General features: G+C 37.6%; 3 non-coding genes across 3 annotated transcripts; all 3 read right to left on the minus strand.

The window, feature by feature from the left end:
* Nucleotides 1–1,085: 1,085 nt before the first annotated feature.
* LOC121530424 lies at nt 1,086–5,038 on the minus strand. Its single transcript, XR_005993946.1, has one exon. It is a non-coding gene; the product is annotated as a large subunit ribosomal RNA (ribosomal RNA).
* A 399-nt stretch (nt 5,039–5,437) lies between these two features.
* Nucleotides 5,438–5,617, minus strand: LOC121530422. The gene has a single exon (XR_005993944.1). It is a non-coding gene; the product is annotated as a 5.8S ribosomal RNA (ribosomal RNA).
* A 632-nt stretch (nt 5,618–6,249) lies between these two features.
* LOC121530423 lies at nt 6,250–8,242 on the minus strand. The gene has a single exon (XR_005993945.1). It is a non-coding gene; the product is annotated as a small subunit ribosomal RNA (ribosomal RNA).
* Between the last annotated feature and the right edge of the window lie 7,815 nt (nt 8,243–16,057).

Here is a 16,057-nt window from a genome sequence, read left to right on the forward strand (position 1 = left end):
TTTCTTTATATAGAAATGTTTTTATTACGGCGTCACTAATAAAATGACGTTTCAGTTGGCTACCATTATGGGGACTATTGGACACCTATAGATTCCCATATTATTAACTTAGTCTCTTTATGAGACTTGTACCTTTGTATAATTTCTTTATTTATATAGGAGTGCTTTTATTACGGCGTCACTAATAAGATGACGTTTCATTTGGCTACCATTATGGGGACTATTGGACACCTATAGACTCCCATATTATTAACTTAGTCTCTTTATGAGACTTGAACTTGTATAATTTCTTTATTTATGTAGAAGTGCTTTTTATTACGGCGTCACTAATAAGATGACGTTTCATTTGGCTACCATTATGGGGACTATTGGACACCTATAGACTCCCATATTATTAACTTAGTCTCTTTATGAGACTTGTACTTGTATAATTTCTTTATTTATATAGAAGTGCTTTTATTACGGCGTCACTAATAAGATGACGTTTCATTTGGCTACCATTATGGGGACTATTGGACACCTATAGATTCCCATATTATTAACTTAGTCTCTTTATGAGACTTGTACTTGTATAATTTCTTTATTTATGTAGAAGTGGTTTTATTACGGCGTCACTAATAAGATGACGTTTCATTTGGCTACCATTATGGGGACTATTGGACACATATAGACTCCCATATTATTAACTTAGTCTCTTTATGAGACTTGTACTTGTTTAATTTCTTTTTTTTATATATCTCTCTTTATATACATCTCTTATTAGATAATGAACCTTCATTTCGCTGCCTTCATCAAAATGGGAACTATTGGACACTTATAGACTCCCATTGTAGCCAATGAAGGCAAGCTGGTTACTTATAAATTATATATACTTTAAAATATTCTTTATTATCGTAATAATTAAAAATATATAAAAAATATATATAATTTATATGTACCTTATACATGTATATACATAAACATTTTGTTATAGCATTAATATATATTAAATAATATATAATAATATTATAAGCCAATGTCAATATATACATATATTTTTTTAAATAGATGATATAGATAGAAATCCATCCATCCATATCATCTAATCGAATCATCAAGCAAAGGATAAGCTTCAGTGGATCGCAGTATGGCAGCTGCTCAACCACTTACAACACCTTGCCTGTTACAAAAGTCGTTTACAATTGATTCTAGGCTTTGTCATTGTATTAAATAATGTTTTTATATGTAACTAGCGCGGCATCAGGTGATCGAAGATCCTCCCAATTTACTATGTTACAAATTACATTGGCATCACATCCATTGTCGTTTATAAAGTAAATTATAAACTTTAAATGGTTTAGAAGCCATACAATGCAAATTGCCCCTTATTTATCATTGCAGTCCAGCACGGATACGACCTTAGAGGCGTTCAGGCATAATCCAACGGACGTAGCGTCATACCACTGTTCGCTCGAACAAGTATTGTGCCATTGGTCCGTACCTGCGGTTCCTCTCGTACTACGCAGGAATGCTGTCGCAACAACGTTTTGTCATTAGTAGGGTAAAACTAACCTGTCTCACGACGGTCTAAACCCAGCTCACGTTCCCTTGCATGGGTGAACAATCCAACGCTTGGTGAATTTTGCTTCACAATGATAGGAAGAGCCGACATCGAAGGATCAAAAAGCGACGTCGCTATGAACGCTTGGCCGCCACAAGCCAGTTATCCCTATGGTAACTTTTCTGACACCTCTTGTTAAAAACTCTTTAAACCAAAAGGATCGATAGGCCGAGCTTTTGCTGTCCCTGTGTGTACTGAACACCGAGATCAAGTCAGCATTTGCCCTTTTGCTCTATGTGTGGTTTCTGTCCGCACTGAGCTGGCCTTGGGACACCTCCGTTATTATTTGAGAGATGTACCGCCCCAGTCAAACTCCCTACCTGGCAATGTCCTTGAATTGGATCATACCTGAGTAATTGGAGTTATACCAAATTTTCAAATCAAAAATACATAAATGCACCGTTTTATTAAAGAATTTGTTTGCAATTATATAACAAACTCGTGATACTTTGATCAAGAAGCTTGCATCAAAACCCAATACCATAAGACATAATAAATATATCCGTATAATGGCTAGGAAATGATACACGTTCCATTTAATCAAGTAAGTAAGGAAACAATAAGAGTAGTGGTATTTCATTGGCGATACCAAACCGAGGTCTAATATCTCCCACTTATTCTACACCTCTTATGTCTCCTTACACTGCCAGATTAGAGTCAAGCTCAAAAGGGTCTTCTTTCCCCGCTAATTATTCCAAGCCCGTTCCCTTGGCTGTGGTTTCGCTAGATAGTAGATAGGGACAGTAGGAATCTCGTTAATCCATTCATGCGCGTCACTAATTAGATGACGAGGCATTTGGCTACCTTAAGAGAGTCATAGTTACTCCCGCCGTTGACCCGCGCTTACTTGAATTTCTTCACTTTGACATTCAGAGCACTGGGCAGAAATCACATTGTGTCAACACCCGCTAGGGCCATCACAATGCTTTGTTTTAATTAGACAGTCGGATTCCCCAAGTCCGTGCCAGTTCTGAATTGATTGTTAATTGATAATCGTTATAATTAATAAGAACTAATTGGTTTAACCCAACTAGTATTCTTAAAAATTTTAGCAAGAAAGTTCCACAATTGGCTACGTAACTAAACTATCCGGGGAACAAGTAACTACCATAAATGATAGAAACTCTATTTACCCAGAACGAGCACATAAACCATGTTATTGTTTCCCAATCAAGCCCGACTATCTCAATCTTCAGAGCCAATCCTTATCCCGAAGTTACGGATCTAATTTGCCGACTTCCCTTACCTACATTATTCTATCGACTAGAGACTCTTCACCTTGGAGACCAGCTGCGGATATTGGTACGGCCTGTTGAGAAGTTTGCGTGTCCCCACCATAAATTTTCAAGGTCCGAGGAGAAAATATCGACACAACAGTATATGTCATGCTCTTCTAGCCCATCTACCATATCTCTCTGCGAAAGACTTCCATGGTAGTACGGCTATAAAACAGAAAAGAAAACTCTTCCGATATCTCTCGACGGCTTCTTTATGGTCGTTCCTGTTGCCAGGATGAGCACGAGGCCCATATTTAATAACAAACGGATACTCAACAGGTTACGGAATTGGAACCGTATTCCCTTTCGTTCAAAATTATTCAAGTATATTATTTCCAGCTTTTATTTGTATATTTCAGTTTTTACTTGAAAATTTTCGGCTTTCGCCTTGAACTTAGGACCGACTAACTCGTGATCAACCACTGTTCACACGAAACCCTTCTCCACTTCAGTCCTCCAAGGTCTCATTCGATTATTTGCTACTACCACCAAGATCTGTACCAATGGCAGCTCCATGCAGGCTTACGCCAAACACTTCTACGCATACCATTGTACCTTCCTACTCACTAAAGTTTCAAAATTTATATTACAAGTAATATAAATCATCTACTTTAGCGGTAATGTATAGGTATACAACTTAAGCGCCATCCATTTTAAGGGCTAGTTGCTTCGGCAGGTGAGTTGTTACACACTCCTTAGCGGATTTCGACTTCCATGATCACCGTCCTGCTGTTTTAAGCAACCAACGCCTTTCATGGTATCTGCATGAGTTGTTAATTTGGGCACCGTAACATTACGTTTGGTTCATCCCACAGCGCCAGTTCTGCTTACCAAAAGTGGCCCACTGGGCACATTATATCATAACCTTAAACTTCATATCAAGAAAGTTAAGGTTCTTACCCATTTAAAGTTTGAGAATAGGTTAAGATCGTTTCGACCCTAAGGCCTCTAATCATTCGCTTTACCAGATAAGATTATTTTATATAATATTAAAATGCACCAGCTATCCTGAGGGAAACTTCGGAAGGAACCAGCTACTAGATGGTTCGATTGGTCTTTCGCCCCTATACTCAATTCTGACAATCGATTTGCACGTCAGAACTGTTTCGGTCTTCCATCAGGGTTTCCCCTGACTTCAACCTGATCAAGTATAGTTCACCATCTTTCGGGTCACAGCATATATGCTCAAGGTACGTTCCAGTTAGAGGCATATATGATATAAATATCATTATACATAACTATATAGAACGCCCCGGGATTGTGTTAATTAACTATAAATAGTTAAAAAACTAATCCCATTATAAAGCCAAGTTAATTACGCTATTAGGTTTATATCCCAATAACTTGCACATATGTTAGACTCCTTGGTCCGTGTTTCAAGACGGGTCCCGAAGGTATCCTGAATCTTTCGCATTGTTAATCATACAAGTGCATATAATAAACACAAAAATCAATGATAATTATGCCATTATATAATTCCGAAAAATTAACGCACTGTATTCATATAAATCTATCAGCACTTTATCAAATTAATAACATTTATTCTGTGTTAAAATGCAAGCAATTTAATTGGAATAAACTATAAGTTATATTTTATGATAAATTTTGTATGCTAATAGATTACAATGTCCTTATATGGAAAAAATGCACACTATTATCATAATATTGTTTAAATATTACAATTATAATGATGAATTTTCCATAACGGATATTCAGGTTCATCGGGCTTAACCTCTAAGCAGTTTCACGTACTATTTAACTCTCTATTCAGAGTTCTTTTCAACTTTCCCTCACGGTACTTGTTTACTATCGGTCTCATGGTTATATTTAGTTTTAGATGGAGTTTACCACCCACTTAGTGCTGCACTATCAAGCAACACGACTCTTTGGAAACATCATCTAGTAATCATTAACGTTATACGGGCCTGGCACCCTCTATGGGTAAATGGCCTCATTTAAGAAGGACTTAAATCATTAATTTCTCATACTAGAATATTGACGCTCCATACACTGCATCTCACATTTGCCATATAGACAAAGTGACTTAGTGCTGAACTGATTTCTTTTCGCTCGCCGCTACTAAGAAAATCCTTGTTAGTTTCTTTTCCTCCCCTAATTAATATGCTTAAATTCAGGGGTAGTCCCATATGAGTTGAGGTTGTATATAACATTTTTAATGCAATTAATTCTTTTATATATATAATGATAAAAACATTTTAATAAATTCGTTTACAATTATATTTCCATTTTTATATGCTATTTTAAACGAACCAACGAAGAACAATAACATTTCCATTTGCTTTCAATTTTCATATCATTAATATGAGACAATTCTAGATAAATTTTTATGCTAGACATTTCTCAGTATTATTTGACTGAAATCGAAAATATTTCTCTTCGTTTTTTCACATTCAAATAAATAACAAATGCGAGATAATGTTTTTCATACATTTTTTAATATTATGAATAAAATAATTTAATTATTTGTATCCAATAATATACCATACGCTTATAAAATCTGATTTCAAATTTTATAAACAACTTAATTAGCATAGTCTTACAACCCTCAACCATATGTAGTCCAAGCAGCACTATAAAATTAATTAAAGTACTATAACAGCATGGACTGCGATATGCGTTCAAAATGTCGATGTTCATGTGTCCTGCAGTTCACACGATGACGCACAGTTTGCTGCGTTCTTCATCGACCCATGAGCCGAGTGATCCACCGCTTAGAGTTTTAATATTTGGTTTTTAATTTTGTCATTTATGTTTTTATTGAAAGAAATTAAAAATACACCATTTTACTGGCATATATCAATTCCTTCAATAAATATGTTTTTATACCTAAAATAAATGTTGCGAAATGTCTTAGTTTTATATAAGCAATGTATATCAAGTGATTTACGGGCAATTTACGGTATGAATACTTTTTAAGCGATATACATTGGGATTTATATAAAACATTAACCTGAAGAATACCAGGTACAACATTGTATATTTTAGGTTGTTGCATAATCCAACGTATGCTCATAGCTGAGATGAACAATACATATTCGCAACGCGTGTTATATTATGGTCCATATACACACATGATAAATATTATTTAAAAATGCATTTGCATTTTGACTTTGTGCCTCTTATAATAAAGTCTTTCTCCTCCTCCATCCACACTCCATAAAATACATATAATTAAGGAAAAGCCATTATATGTTCATTTGTGTTGATATATATATAATGATGACCGCCACTACACCATCATTTTTTGAATTTCATGAATTCTTTTTGTTATTTATTTTGGCAAATTGTTTTTATTTGAATTATAAATAAATATAATACAAATTTTTTGTTAACGGTAAGGATATTATACAATAATGATCCTTCCGCAGGTTCACCTACGGAAACCTTGTTACGACTTTTACTTCCTCTAAATAATCAAGTTCGGTCAACTTTTGCGAAACAACCGTAACACACAAGGCGTCACAGTGATCACGTCCGGAGACCTCACTAAATAATTCAATCGGTAGTAGCGACGGGCGGTGTGTACAAAGGGCAGGGACGTAATCAATGCGAGTTAATGACTCACACTTACTGGGAATTCCAAGTTCATGTGAACAGTTTCAGTTCACAATCCCAAGCATGAAAGTGGTTCAGCGGTTTACCCGGACCTCTCGGTCTAGGAAATACACGTTGATACTTTCATTGTAGCGCGCGTGCAGCCCAGGACATCTAAGGGCATCACAGACCTGTTATTGCTCAATCTCATTATTGCTAGACGCAATTTGTCCATTTAAGAAGCTAGTGTCCTTATAATGGGACAAACCAACAGGTACGGCTCCACTTATATAAACACATTCAAACACAATAAACATTTTACTGCCACCGTGAATGAAGGCTATATAAGCTTCAGCACCATAATCCTGAAGATATCTATTTAATATATTTGAGTCTCGTTCGTTATCGGAATTAACCAGACAAATCACTCCACGAACTAAGAACGGCCATGCACCACCACCCATAGATTCGAGAAAGAGCTATCAATCTGTCTTACACACTTATGTTCGGACCTGGTAAGTTTTCCCGTGTTGAGTCAAATTAAGCCGCAGGCTCCACTCCTGGTGGTGCCCTTCCGTCAATTCCTTTAAGTTTCAGCTTTGCAACCATACTTCCCCGGAGCCCAAAAGCTTTGGTTTCCCGGGAAGCGACTGAGAGAGCCATAAAAGTAGCTACACCCAATTGCTAGCTGGCATCGTTTATGGTTAGAACTAGGGCGGTATCTGATCGCCTTCGAACCTCTAACTTTCGTTCTTGATTAATGAAAACATCTTTGGCAAATGCTTTCGCTTAAGTTAGTCTTACGACGGTCCAAGAATTTCACCTCTCGCGTCGTAATACTAATGCCCCCAAACTGCTTCTATTAATCATTACCTCTTGATCTGAAAACCAATGAAAGCAGAACAGAGGTCTTATTTCATTATCCCATGCACAGAATATTCAGGCATTTGAAGCCTGCTTTAAGCACTCTAATTTGTTCAAAGTAATTGTACCGGCCCACAATAACACTCGTTTAAGAGCACTAATGCAGGTTTTTAAATAGGAGGAACATATGAAAAATACAAGTATCTCAACACATATAAGAACTCCACCGGTAATACGCTTACATACATAAAGGTATAGTACTAACCACAATTGTAAGTTGTACTACCCGTATGAAGCACAAGTTCAACTACGAACGTTTTAACCGCAACAACTTTAATATACGCTATTGGAGCTGGAATTACCGCGGCTGCTGGCACCAGACTTGCCCTCCAATTGGTCCTTGTTAAAGGATTTAAAGTGTACTCATTCCAATTACAGGGCCTCGGATATGAGTCCTGTATTGTTATTTTTCGTCACTACCTCCCCGAGCTGGGAGTGGGTAATTTACGCGCCTGCTGCCTTCCTTAGATGTGGTAGCCGTTTCTCAGGCTCCCTCTCCGGAATCGAACCCTGATTCCCCGTTACCCGTTGCAACCATGGTAGTCCTAGATACTACCATCAAAAGTTGATAGGGCAGACATTTGAAAGATCTGTCGTCGGTACATGACCATACGATCTGCATGTTATCTAGAGTTCAACCAATATAACGATCTTGCGATCGCTTGGTTTTAGCCTAATAAAAGCACATGTCCCATAAGGTTCATGTTTTAATTGCATGTATTAGCTCTAGAATTACCACAGTTATCCAAGTAACTGTTAACGATCTAAGGAACCATAACTGATATAATGAGCCTTTTGCGGTTTCACTTTTAATTCGTGTGTACTTAGACATGCATGGCTTAATCTTTGAGACAAGCATATAACTACTGGCAGGATCAACCAGAATAATGTTTTTAATCATATTTCATTTTCATATTTTTGAATAGAAATTTGTATTTCTCTTGTAGAAATAATTTATTTATTTCTTATATTCGAATACGGCCACTTATTAAAGCCATCGTATTCGTTTTTTTTGTTCTCCAGTTTTATTATCGATTGAAATAGTTTTCAATACAATAATATATATTTCCATTATATATTTTATAAATACCATATACATAATTTCATTCTAAAATATCATTTTATTTCAACATACAATATTATTGTATCCACACATGTTTAATTTTTGTTTAATCAATATAAATATTGAATTAAATCATTTGCATTTTGATGATAAATTTAAAATTTATCTTTTTCATATAAACTTTCGAGTAATATATAATATAAAACCGAACGCTTATATAAAAATATATTTTTACAATTCCTTTGATCTCGCTGAACCACATAATACCGAAAACGATATTCTACGATCCAATTGTTAGGTAAATATATAGTATATCAATCAAGTTACAGTATATACCACCTTTCTGTTGAAAATTAACGATAATAATTGGAAACGAATTGTAGTTATATAGTAATATATAACACCTTGGCCTTTGTTTCAACGATATTATCTAAGGGCAATAAATATTAACCGCGTAGCCAAGTTCAATATTCTAAGAGAAAATTGTAACAAATTTATACGGATAATATTATTATTATAAATTTCCTTTTTATAATATTGACAAAATTTATATATATAATGTAAATTTTGATCAATACTGGATGGCCAACAACTGACCATCATATAGTAGTTTTTGGACACGCTGTCCTGAAAATGGGTATTTTTCATTCTTTTTGGCACCCAAGATGTATATACTCTCTTATATTATAAAGAAAGTTTTAATAGTGTCTCATATACATATTGAACCTATAAGTCATATTAATATAACTTATTAGATTTATATGTATAATATTCAATTTCTTATTATTATTGACATAACATAAGTTTTGGTCAATATATCTGGTCGGCAACCACTGCCTACCTATATATGTTTTTGGACACGCCTTCAGTGAAAACGTCATTTTTCATACCAAGGTTTCATCATATTATGGATTTTTCTATTTTTTCCATATAATATAATTATATTTTTATATTATTTCATATAAATATTGTATTTATAAGTTATATCAATATATAACTTATTATATTTATATGTATAATACATAATTTCTTATTATAATTGACATAACATAAGTTTTGGTCAATATATCTGGTCGGCAACCACTGCCTACCTATATATGTTTTTGGACACGCCTTCAGTGAAAACGTCATTTTTCATACTAAGGTTTCATCATATTATGGATTTTTCTATTTTTTCCATATAATATAGATATATTTTCTTATTATTTCATATAAATATTGTATTTATAAGTTATATCAATATATAACTTATCATATTTATATGTATAATACATAATTTCTTATTATTATTGACATAACATAAGTTTTGGTCAATATATCTGGTCGGCAACCACTGCCTACCTATATATGTTTTTGGACACGCCTTCAGTGAAAACGTCATTTTTCATACTAAGGTTTCATCATATTATGGATTTTTCTATTTTTTCCATATAATGTATATATTTTTTTGTATTATTTCCATATAAGTATTGTATTTATAAGTTATATCAATATATAACTTATTATATTTATATGTATTATACATAATTTCTTATTATTATTGACATAACATAAGTTTTGGTCAATATATCTGGTCGGCAACCACTGCCTACCTATATATGTTTTTGGACACGCCTTCAGTGAAAACGTCATTTTTCATACTAAGGTTTCATCATATTATGGATTTTTCTATTTTTTCCATATAATGTATATATTTTTTTGTATTATTTCCATATAAGTATTGTATTTATAAGTTATATCAATATATAACTTATTATATTTATATGTATTATACATAATTTCTTAATATTTTTGACATAACATAAATTTTGGTCAATATATCTGGTCGGCAACCACTTCCTACCATATAATATAAATATAGATATATTTTCTTATTATTTCATATAAATATTGTATATATAAGTCATATCAATATATAAATTATTATATATTTATATGAATAATGTTAAATATCTTATTATTTTCCTATATAATATAGAAATATTGTATAGGTTTTTCTTATATATATATATAAATATATTATATATATAATATATAATAATTATAGGTACACACGCACATGTGTGAAAACCTTCTTAATAATCCATTCATTTATTATTATACCAAGTCAATCCATCGTTATTTAAGAATTTTACAGATATCATATTAAGATAATTTAGTTACTTTTTGATACGAATTATTGTACTTGTATAATTTCTTTATTTATATAGAGAGTTTTTTTATTATGGCGTCACTAATAATATGACGTTTCATTTGGCTACCATTATGGGGACTATTGGACACCTATAGATTCCCATATTATTAACTTAGTCTCTTTATGAGACTTGTACTTGTATAATTTCTTTCTTTATATAGAAATGTTTTTATTACGGCGTCACTAATAAAATGACGTTTCAGTTGGCTACCATTATGGGGACTAGTCTCTTTATGAGACTTGTACTTGTATAATTTCTTTCTTTATATAGAAGTGTTTTTATTACGGCGTCACTAATAATATGACGTTTCATTTGGCTACCATTATGGGGACTATTGGACACCTATAGATTCCCATATTATTAACTTAGTCTCTTTATGAGACTTGTACTTGTATAATTTCTTTCTTTATATAGAAGTGTTTTTATTACGGCGTCACTAATAATATGACGTTTCATTTGGCTACCATTATGGGGACTATTGGACACCTATAGACTCCCATATTATTAACTTAGTCTCTTTATGAGACTTGTACTTGTATAATTTCTTTATTTATATAGAAGTGCTTTTATTACGGCGTCACTAATAAGATGACGTTTCATTTGGCTACCATTATGGGGACTATTGGACACCTATAGACTCCCATATTATTAACTTAGTCTCTTTATGAGACTTGAACTTGTATAATTTCTTTATTTATGTAGAAGTGCTTTTATTACGGCGTCACTAATAAGATGACGTTTCATTTGGCTACCATTATGGGGACTATTGGACACCTATACACTTATTATTAACTTAGTCTCTTTATGAGACTTGTACTTGTATAATTTCTTTATTTATATAGAAGTGCTTTTATTACGGCGTCACTAATAAGATGACGTTTCATTTGGCTACCATTATGGGGACTATTGGACACCTATAGACTCCCATATTATTAACTTAGTCTCTTTATGAGACTTGAACTTGTATAATTTCTTTATTTATGTAGAAGTGCTTTTATTACGGCGTCACTAATAAGATGACGTTTCATTTGGCTACCATTATGGGGACTATTGGACACATATAGACTCCCATATTATTAACTTAGTCTCTTTATGAGACTTGTACTTGTTTAATTTCTTTTTTTATATATCTCTCTTTATATACATCTCTTATTAGATAATGAACCTTCATTTCGCTGCCTTCATCAAAATGGGAACTATTGGACACTTATAGACTCCCATTGTAGCCAATGACGGCAAGCTGGTTACTTATAAATTATATATACTTTAAAATATTCTTTATTATCGTAATAATTAAAAATATATCAAAAATATATATAATTTATATGTACCCTTTATACATGTATATACATAAACATTTTGTTATAGCATTAATATATATTAAATAATATATAATAATATTATAAGCCAATGTCAATATATACATATATTTTTTAAATAGATGATATAGATAGAAATCCATCCATCCATATCATCTAAATCGAATCATCAAGCAAAGGATAAGCTTCAGTGGATCGCAGTATGGCAGCTGCTCAACCACTTACAACACCTTGCCTGTTACAAAAGTCGTTTACAATTGATTCTAGGCTTTGTCATTGTATTAAATAATGTTTTTATATGTAACTAGCGCGGCATCAGGTGATCGAAGATCCTCCCAATTTACTATGTTACAAATTACATTGGCATCACATCCATTGTCGTTTATAAAGTAAATTATAAACTTTAAATGGTTTAGAAGCCATACAATGCAAATTGCCCCTTATTTATCATTGCAGTCCAGCACGGATACGACCTTAGAGGCGTTCAGGCATAATCCAACGGACGTAGCGTCATACCACTGTTCGCTCGAACAAGTATTGTGCCATTGGTCCGTACCTGCGGTTCCTCTCGTACTACGCAGGAATGCTGTCGCAACAACGTTTTGTCATTAGTAGGGTAAAACTAACCTGTCTCACGACGGTCTAAACCCAGCTCACGTTCCCTTGCATGGGTGAACAATCCAACGCTTGGTGAATTTTGCTTCACAATGATAGGAAGAGCCGACATCGAAGGATCAAAAAGCGACGTCGCTATGAACGCTTGGCCGCCACAAGCCAGTTATCCCTATGGTAACTTTTCTGACACCTCTTGTTAAAAACTCTTTAAACCAAAAGGATCGATAGGCCGAGCTTTTGCTGTCCCTGTGTGTACTGAACACCGAGATCAAGTCAGCATTTGCCCTTTTGCTCTATGTGTGGTTTCTGTCCGCACTGAGCTGGCCTTGGGACACCTCCGTTATTATTTGAGAGATGTACCGCCCCAGTCAAACTCCCTACCTGGCAATGTCCTTGAATTGGATCATACCTGAGTAATTGGAGTTATACCAAATTTTCAAATCAAAAATACATAAATGCACCGTTTTATTAAAGAATTTGTTTGCAATTATATAACAAACTCGTGATACTTTGATCAAGAAGCTTGCATCAAAACCCAATACCATAAGACATAATAAATATATCCGTATAATGGCTAGGAAATGATACACGTTCCATTTAATCAAGTAAGTAAGGAAACAATAAGAGTAGTGGTATTTCATTGGCGATACCAAACCGAGGTCTAATATCTCCCACTTATTCTACACCTCTTATGTCTCCTTACACTGCCAGATTAGAGTCAAGCTCAAAAGGGTCTTCTTTCCCCGCTAATTATTCCAAGCCCGTTCCCTTGGCTGTGGTTTCGCTAGATAGTAGATAGGGACAGGGCGTGTCTCGGATCCCTCCGATCTTATTTTACGTGGCGTGTTCCACACTGAAGGGATTACAACCACGGCACTCGAATATGCCTAGATTTAGGCATATAGTGCATGGGCGAGGATGGTACGCCTGCCAGCGCCCCAGACTAGAAGCTATAGCTATGTACATAGCGACCACCCTGGTACCTGTCGAGTATGTGCTTTGTTTGTGCCGGGCAACATACTCCCTCCGGATGGGAGGCGAGGGTGTATCTATCACCTCTGCCGCTCTATGGGTCACAGCACCCGAGTTGTATAACGCAACTCCACGTCGAATCATAGAAGATTCTACCCGCGATTTAGGTATCAACCACAGCCACCACGATACTCCCACTAGGGGGCCAACCTCAATTGGTAGTGCTTGGAGCACTATCCAACCCGTGGTACCGAAGTTTGTGGGCTCGGTGACCCACCCCTTTAGCTCCGACAAGCTCGGATGGGGGGGCCCTGCCATGTTAGTCGCCTCTTACGACAAGCTATGGCGAACTGTGGCAGTATTCTACGCCGCCAACCACACGGCACAGGGAAATGGACCCTAAAGGCCCCTTCTTCTCCGAAACACTTCCTCAGCAAACTCCGTGAGTCTCCTGGTCCTGTCGCTGCTCTCCAGAATCCTTCCAAATGTCCAGCTTCCGCCAACGTGCTGCAAACCGAGTCCATCGAGGTCTCGCAAGTCTGCATAGAGGGGGCAAGCACATAGGATATGCTCCCAGTCCTCATTTGGATCGCCACATGAGCATGCGGGGGAATCACTGAGGCCTCTTCTATGCAGAAATGCATTGAACGACCCATGCCCTGTCATCAGGAATCCTGCGCGCATCGAAAATCCAAAATTCGGATTCCGATAGACGAACCCTGCATCCGGGATGAACTTGTGAGTCACCCGACCGAGCGAATCACCATCATCCCATCTGCTCTGCCAGTCCGACAGGAGGCATCCGTTTACTCCGCGCAATTCGTTGTGTCCAGCTCAGACCTGAAATGTCCTCGCCATAGAGCCAGTCGTTCTCCTCCAACGGGTATCCACGCTTCAACTTGTACTTGACTGCCATTTCCATAGCAGCCAAGTCAAGAGGCGGGGCTCCAGCAAGTACCTGCAGCGCCAGGGTTGACACTGTGCGGCATACCGGGAGGCATCCTAAAAGGATCAGCCTCTGGCAGGCAAGAAGTCGCCTCCTGGCCACAACTTGTCTCGTCGTCACGACATACCATACCGAGGCACCAAACAGTGCACAAGGCACCATGAGTCCGGCATAGATGGTTCGCCTGGCCCGAGGACTGAATCCCCAGTCGGCTCGTAGCACACGCGCCAATGCTCCCACGACTCCGGTCATTCGCTGACGCAGCGATGCGATGTGCATGAAGAAGTTCATGCGCTCACTGACCGTGATGCCAAGGTACCGACAGCTGCGAACGTATGGGAGATTTGCTCCTGCAGATCTCACCAACGGGGGCGCGCGAGGGCACCCTTCAGCAGCATAATCACCGTCTTGCTGGTGGAAACGGTTACACCGATTTCCGTACCCCACGATTCAACGATGGACATCAGTTGCGCTCCTTTGTCCTCCAGCACGGCTCGGGAGTTGCCTTCAACAAGGAAGGAGCAGGTCATCCGCATACGCGCTGAATGCACAGTATGACTGGAGACGCCGGAGCAGAACATCCATCAGCAGATCCCAAATAAAAGGGCCACTAATGGATCCCTGCGGGCAACCTCTAGTTACTGGAACGTTCACAGTTCCAGAACTGCTTCGGATCTCTGCTCTTCTGTCTGAGAGAGAAGCTCTGCCACAAGCTCAACTCTCGGCATCCCAAGTCGGCGAGTCGGCGCAGTGCAGCACTCCACTCGACGTTGTCAAACGCTCCCTTGAAATCCACGAAGATCCCGAGCACGTATCGCGCCGGGCTGGCAGCGACACAGCTCTTCACGTGTCTCCAAGCATCGTCGACACATCGTCCTTGACGAAATCCGAACTGCCATCTGCATCCTTCCGGAAGAACTTCTCTCACACGATTAACCATGATGGCCTCGCCCTTTGGCAGCAGGCAATCCCACGGTACGAGAGGGTTCGCACCTATCCTTGTCCGGCCCTTGATGTAGCCCCACTACTACGTGGGCACTTCCTCTCGGGGGAAGTAAACCGTCTGGACTGCAATGGGCGCCGTTAGATGCTGAGGTATGGCGCGCCACACTGCTTTGCAGATAGTGGTGCCATTGATGCCGTCCATGCCAGGAGAGCGTCTGCTCTTCAACCTGGCGGCACAAGCATCAACCCTCTCCTTCCCTCGACGGCCGGTGGGACCTCCCCTCCGGCGCCAATCCGGTGCATTCGACTCCGCAACTGGAAAAAGTTACGGAGGAGCACTCGCGCACAGTCACCCCATATTAGTGACCAGCTCGCCATCAACGCGGAGGCACCCAATCTCCGTGCACTTTTTGCGTCCTCGGCGGATCTTGTGGACGCGCCCCCAGGGATCGTGGGGCATTATCCTACAAACCACTTCAAGCTCTCCTCCTTCCGCCCTTTAAGGATGAACTTCCCTTTAATCGGCTGGAAGCTTCCCCTCAGCGCGATTACAAACGGATCAAGCATTTCACCTGTCGCCCCGACGGTTGGCATTTGAAGTCGGCGGCGAAGACTCCACACTTCACGCCTTTCGGATTCCAGGCTG

Source organism: Drosophila eugracilis, unplaced genomic scaffold (genome assembly GCF_018153835.1).
Source record: "Drosophila eugracilis isolate 14026-0451.02 unplaced genomic scaffold, ASM1815383v1 contig_1520, whole genome shotgun sequence".
Taxonomy (NCBI): Eukaryota; Metazoa; Arthropoda; class Insecta; order Diptera; family Drosophilidae; genus Drosophila; species Drosophila eugracilis.